A 6,971-nucleotide genomic window follows, 5' to 3' on the forward strand; every position below is an offset into this window, starting at 1 on the left:
CCGTCAACCGTCCTTCCCAGACGACCATCCTCGTCACCGGCATCCACGACTTCCCCTACAGCCCTCTCCGTTTAAGCCACCGCCATCTTGTTCTACACACCCTGTCTCCATCACCCCTGCATCCCCTACACTCCGTGCCGTTTCCGTTATCTCCTCCTTTCCCAACTCCTCTCCCCCTCTCCCTAACCCGCTCCAACCCCTGCAGCTCTTCCACGGCTCCATTACCCCTGTCCCTCTTCTACACGCCTGCCTCTCTCTCTGTTTATATGGAATTATGGGCAGTACGGGGGAGAAGTGAAGTCTGTTGTTACACCACCCAGCCCCCTTCCACCGGATATCGATCTCTCGGTTCTGAGCCTCTGCACTGTTGTGTGTGGGCAGGCCAATCGTTTGGTTCGACAACACTTCATCACAGTGAGTGATATCTCACCACCACGTCCGTGCTCCCACCAAAGCCACCCCCTCTTCCAATTCCCTCCTGTTCCCTGCACACACCCTCTGAACAGAAACACACGCACATTCTCCGAGCCGGACTCACAATTCAAGACCTTTAGGAACGGCGGAGTTCTGGGGATTGGTGAGAGGGAAGCAGCTTCTGAACATCGGAGTTTCTGAGTCTAACAACAGGTGTGTTGGATGGGACGTTGTGGAGAGACTTCCCTCAGTGTTTGAATGTGTGTGTGTGTGTGTGTGTGTGTGTGTGTGTGTGTGTGTGTGTGTGTGTGTGTGTGTGTGTGTGTGTGTGTGTGATGAGCCGGAGTAGAGGGAAAGATTGGCAGGAATTTCAGTGGACTTCAGTGGAAGTCAGAGGGTTTATACTTTTAAATCTTCAAGGAGGAGAGTCTCGGGTCAGAGAGACATAAATCTGTTGTTTGATTTATTTTCAGTTTAATTATTGTTTCTTTGTTTATAATCACACAGAGCAGTAGCAATGCCTGGAAGGAGAGTTGAATGCTCCTCTTGCAGGCCGTGGAAAGGCAGGGAGACCTCATGAGTTCCTGACAATTTCACCTGTAAGAAGGTCATCCAGCTGCACCTTCTAACACTCTGCGTTACAGAGTTGGAACTGGAACTGGATGTACTCGGGATTATTCGGGAAGCTGAGAAGGAGATAGGGAGGGCATATCTCTATATTTACAGGTGCAGGATACAGGAAACTGGGTGACAGTCAGGAAGGTGAAAGGGGTTAAACAGCCAGAGCCAGTGCAGAGACACCTTGTGGTCAACCCGCTCAATAACAGGTAGACCACGTTGGATACTTCTGGATGGGAGGAGAGAGGTGCAAATGACCAAGCAGGGGAAAGTCTCACCGGTCAGGTCTCTGAAACTATACTTTATGCACGAAACACACTGAAGGACAGAATGGGAACTCAGCAAGATTGGGAAATGTAGGATGTGTGGAATGAGCTTTTCAGTCAGTGTGTGTGTGTGTGTGTGTGTGTGTGCGCGTGTGTGTGTGTGTGTGTGTGTGTGAGTGTGTGTGTGTGTGTGTGTGTGTGTGTGTGTGTGTGAGTGTGTGGACGATGAGCCGGAACAGAAGGAAAGAGAGGTGAGAAATCGGATCTGAGTGGAATTTAGAGGGCTTATCTCTTTGAATCTTCAAGGAGGAGATTCTTGGGTGAGAGAAGTCACAGAACTGTTAGTTGATTTGTTTTTAGTTTAATTATTGTTTCTTCCCTGATAATCGCAAAATCAGAGCAGTAGCAATATCTGGCAAGGGAGTTGAATACTCCTTTGCGAGATGTGGGAAGGCAGGGAGACCTCAAGAGTTTCTGACAACGTCTCCTGTAAGAAGGTCATCCAGCTGCACCTTCTAACACACTGGGTTACAGAGTTGGAACGGGAACGGGATGAACTCGGGATCATTCGGGAAGCTGCGGGGGTGATAGGGAAGATATACTGAGGTATTTGCAGGTGTTAAATACAGGAATCTGGGTGACAGACATGAATGTGAAAGGGGTTAAAAAGCCAAAACCAGTGCAGAGACCCCTTGTGGCCAAACTGCTGAATAACAGGTAGACCACTTTGGATACTTCTGGATGGGAGGAGAGAGGTACAAATGACCAAGCAGGGGAAAGTCTCACCGGTCAGGTCTCCGGCACTGACTATGGTACTGTGGCTCAGAAGAGAAGGGGGTGAAATGTGCCGAGCTGTATCGATAGGGTTGTCTTTGTTAGGGGAACATCAAATAGCTACTGAGTACTAGATTCCTCGATGGTATGCGGTCGTTAGCGTCGCCAGTATATAGGTAGGAAATCGGAGCCGGTTCTCCAAACTTATCTTTGTGCAGGTATGGCAAAAATTAGAAGGAACATTAGGTTTACAATGTGGCTAAAATGTTAGGCTCAGAACGAGATCTTCAGTTATGTGAATCACTGGGCTCTCTTCCTCAGAACGTGCGACCTCTACAGATGAGTCGGTTTCATTTCATTTCAATTCAATTCAAATCAATTTAAGTTTAATTGCAATTGCGTCACACATCAGTACCCATGAATACAGCCAGGACCAAGCTGCTGAACACAATATGCAACTGTCACACATGGCACAAAGCACACATAATATGTATAATATAGAAAGACACCATGCATGCGTAGGATATCTGTAAAATTACTTACACGCGCACACACGCGCGCGCACCCATATATATAAGCAGCTTGAGGGAGGTCCTAGGCAATTTAAAAGCCACCAAAATCTACAAACTACAACTAAGCTTGTCTTCTGCCGAGGAAACACTGGGGGCAGCACCGAGTCCTGCATGTCGGCCGCGCCACACCGCCCCACGTTGTGCAGCTGCTTAATTATCTACGTACGCCATTGAGCAACTCTCTCAGTTTTCACCTGGACCGGAGTGGAACTAATATCGCAGCGGAAGGTGTGCCATTAAAATTGAGGTCTTTGTGCTGTTTAAGCTAGAGTTGCAGGGGGATGATAACCAGAATGTTTGAACAGATAGTGGAGTCATTGTTGGGAGAGATGTTGTCAAGACCTCAGACAAAGTCAGGAAGCAAAATGTTGAGTCCGCTGGGACTCACGTTCTGAGCTGCGTACGTTCCAATGCAGTAAGTATTGTACGAAAGGCAGATGAGCTCAGGGTCGGGGACAACGACTGGAAACATGATAGTTTAGCCATTAGTAAGACTTGGTTGCAGGTGGAGCAGGTCTGGTGGCTCAACCTTCCAGCTTACCGTGTTTCAGTCGTGCGACTGCAAATATGATTTAACTTTACAGTATACCGCTGTTTTACCCGTGCTGATGTATATATAATTTAGGCTGAGGCGAGGCTTTAGAGGTGGAACTGAGAAATACGAAAGGTATGAACTCGTTCAGGGGGCTACATTATCGACCACCGAACAGTCTGCGGATTTAGAGGAACACATCTGTGGGGAGTTCGGAGTCTGTTGTAAGAGACATCAGGTTGTGACATTTGGGTGAGTTTAACATTCTTGGTATTGACTGTGAGCCTCACACTGTGACAGTTTCCGTATTCGTTTCTGTGCCTCAGCAGGGAGGCGTGCGAAATGTGGCGACCTGAATCGATAGGGTTGTCTTTGCTAGGGGAACGGAAAATCGATACTGTTGTAGAGAACGAGATTCCTCGATGGTATGCGGTCTTTATCATCACCAGCATACAGGTAGGAATAGGGAGCCGGTTCTCCAATCTTATCTAGTTGCAGGTATGGCCAAAATGAGAAAGAACATTCAGTTTAAATTGCGGGTAAAGAGTTAGTGTTTGATCGAGGTCTTCAGATATGTGTATCACTGCGCTCTCTCCCTCAGAAAGTGCGAACTCTGCAGAGGAGACGGTTTCATATCATTTCACTTCAATTTAATTTAAGTTTAATTGCAATTCCATCAAAAATGAATGCCCAGGAACACAGTCAGGACCAAGCTGCTAAACACAATACCAGTTGTGACACACGGCATAAAGCACACATACTATGTATAAAATAAAAAGATAGCAAGAATATGTAGGACATCAGTAAAATACGTACATGCATTATGTACGCGGGTGCACAGACACACACGTTCGCGTATATATATATATAAAAAAAGACAACTGAGCTTGTCTTCTGCCGACCGAACGCTGGGGGCAGCACCGGGTCCTGCCTGGAGGCCGCGCCACTCCGCCCCACGTTGTGCAGCTCCTTCATTTTCTCCGCCATCGAGCCATTCTCTCAGCTTACACCGGAACCGGAGTGGAACTAATATCCCAGCGGGAGGGTTTGCCAGTGAAAAGAGGTCGGTGTGGTGCTTAAACTAGAATTGCAGGGGGATGAAAACACGAATGCCTTAACAGATAGTGGAGTCACTGTTTGGACAGATGTTGTAAAGATCTCAGACAAATTCAGGAAACAAATGATTGAGCCTGCTGGGACTCAAGTTCTGAGCTCCGTACTTTTCAATGCAGGAAGTATTGAGGTTTATGTTACAACGAGACGCATTTAGACCAGACAGCGTGTATCTTTTACCACAGAGTTCCCGCATTAAGGTGAGAGTAGGTATGTTCCCGGGAGCTGAGTGTGGCAAGTGTTGTTCTTTTCTCACAGAGATTGGTGTGTGATGGGAACGCGCTGCCAGCGCTGGTGTTGGAGGCAGATTCATAGAGGCGTTTGAGTGGGTATTTAACAGGCACGTGGGTGTGCAGAGAATGGAGGGAGACGCACATTGTGTCGGCAGAAAGGATTTAGCTTATTTGGTATATCACAAATATTTGGGCCGAAGCGTCCGTTCTGCTCTGTGATTTACGTTCTCTGCTCTGCAGAAAGAGAAGAGATCGATTTCTATTCACCGGGTGGGAAGAGTGGGGGGAGGGGGAATGATGGGTAGAACAAGGAATTTGACGATCTATAGACAAACAGAGGGAAGGACCAATAAACGGACGCATAGGCTGTGAAAAAGAAACACACCGACGCCACCTATCAGGGGACACTGAAAACCCCTTACAGTGTTTCACCCACACAACCCTCGTCGTGACACGAACACGCCCCTCATGGTGAGACGGACTCACTGACAGACCCTGCACTGCAACACGAAAACCACATCGCCGTGTGCATAACACTCTCCCTCTAAAAAAACATCCACGACTCCATCAAACACCCCCTCACCTATACAATCCTCGTCCTGTCACACACCCACTCTACTACACCACTCACGTCTCCATCAGCTCTCCTTCCCTAACAAGTCTCCCTATCTCTGTGACACAATCCCTCACCTGCACACTTACCCGTCTTCGTTATCCTCTACCTTCACTACGCCCTCCCCCCCCCCCCCCCGCCGTCTCCCTGACTCGCTGCATCGCTTGAACCCGACCCAGTGTTCGTCAACCAATCCTTCTCCTACACTCCTCCCTGTCTCTGTCACCACTTACCGGCAAAACACTCCTTCCCTTACAGGCTACCCACGTCACCGTCACTCATTCCTTCCCCGACATACTTCCATTCTCCCTTATCCCCTACCTTCCTTGCGTCGCTCCCTGTCTCCATTATCTGCTCAATTCCCATCTCCGTCGCCACCCCTTTCGCTCCCCTCTGTCTGGAGTTTAAGGAAAAGTAGCATGTGGTATTACGCTTCCCTATTCCAGTGGATATCTGTCACCAGGTTCTGAACATCTCCCCAACTCTGCATGAACAGGCCGGTCGTGTGGTTCAACAGCACTTGCATCAGTGACTGCAATCTAACCACCCTTTCCGTGGCCTCCTCTTTCCTCCCCTTCCTTCCTCTTAACTCAGCAAGCCAGCCGGTCACACACACAGACACATACCATCACCGAGAGACACACAGAATTCCAGACTACCGGAAAGCCGAAGTGCTGGGTATTGATGAGTGGGGAGACCGGGAGAGGGAGGGAGCTGAACACTTTTTTCTGACTCCAATAGAGTGTGCTGCGACGCTGCGGGAGGTGCTTCACATGTCTGACCACCGGAATGTGTGATGGGACGGTGTGGAGTGAGATTCACTCTGTGTCTGTCTTTGGGAGTGTGTGATGGGACGGTGTGGAGTGAGATTCACTCTGTGTCTGTCTTTGGGAGTGTGTGATGGGACGGTGTGCAGTGAGATTCACTCTGTGTCTGTCTTTGGGAGTGTGTGATGGGACGGTGTGGAGTGAGATTCACTCTGTGTCTGTCTTTGGGAGTGTGTGATGGGACGGTGTGGAGTGAGATTCACTCTGTGTCTGTCTTTGGGAGTGTGTGATGGGTCGGTGTGGAGTGAGATTCACTCTGTGTCTGTCTTTGGGAGTGTGTGATGGGACTGTGTGGAGTGAGATTCACTCTGTGTCTGTCTTTGGGAGTGTGTGATGGGTCGGTGTGGAGGGAGATTCACTCAGTGTCTGATCCCGGGAGTGTGTGATGGGACGGTGTGGAGGGAGATTCACTCTGAGTCTGATCCCGGGAGTGTGTGATGGGTCGGTATGGAAGGAGATTCACTCTGTGTCTGATCCCGGGAGTGTGTGATGGGACGGTGTGGAGGGAGATTCACTCTGAGTCTGATCCCGGGAGTGTATGATGGGACGGTGTGCAGGGAGATTCACTCTGTCCCTGTCTTTGGGAGTGTGTGATGGGTCGGTGTGGTGGGAGATTCACTCCGTGTCTGACCCTGGGTGTGCGTGATGGGTCGGTGTGAAGGGAGATTCACTCTGTGACTGATCCCGGGACTGTGTGATGGGACAGTGCGGAGGGAACTTCGATCTCTGCCTGTCCCCGGGAAAGTGTGATGTCTCGTTGCGTGCGGTTTGACAGTCAGTGTATGACTGCAGGACTGTGTGACAGGATTGTATGGAAGGAGTCTCGCTCTGTTTCTGACTCCTAGTCATGGGTCAATGGATTTCGGCGTTTAAGCTGACTCCAATTAGAGATATGGAGCAAGAAGATGGTAACTCACACGTTCTGCCTCAACGGTGTTTTTTCCAAGGAACGTGCGCTCAGTATAGAAGAGTTGGAAGAATGTCTACACCGGACTGATGGTGAATAGAT

Source organism: Hemitrygon akajei, unplaced genomic scaffold, assembly GCF_048418815.1.
Source record: "Hemitrygon akajei unplaced genomic scaffold, sHemAka1.3 Scf000033, whole genome shotgun sequence".
Taxonomy (NCBI): domain Eukaryota; kingdom Metazoa; phylum Chordata; class Chondrichthyes; order Myliobatiformes; family Dasyatidae; genus Hemitrygon; species Hemitrygon akajei.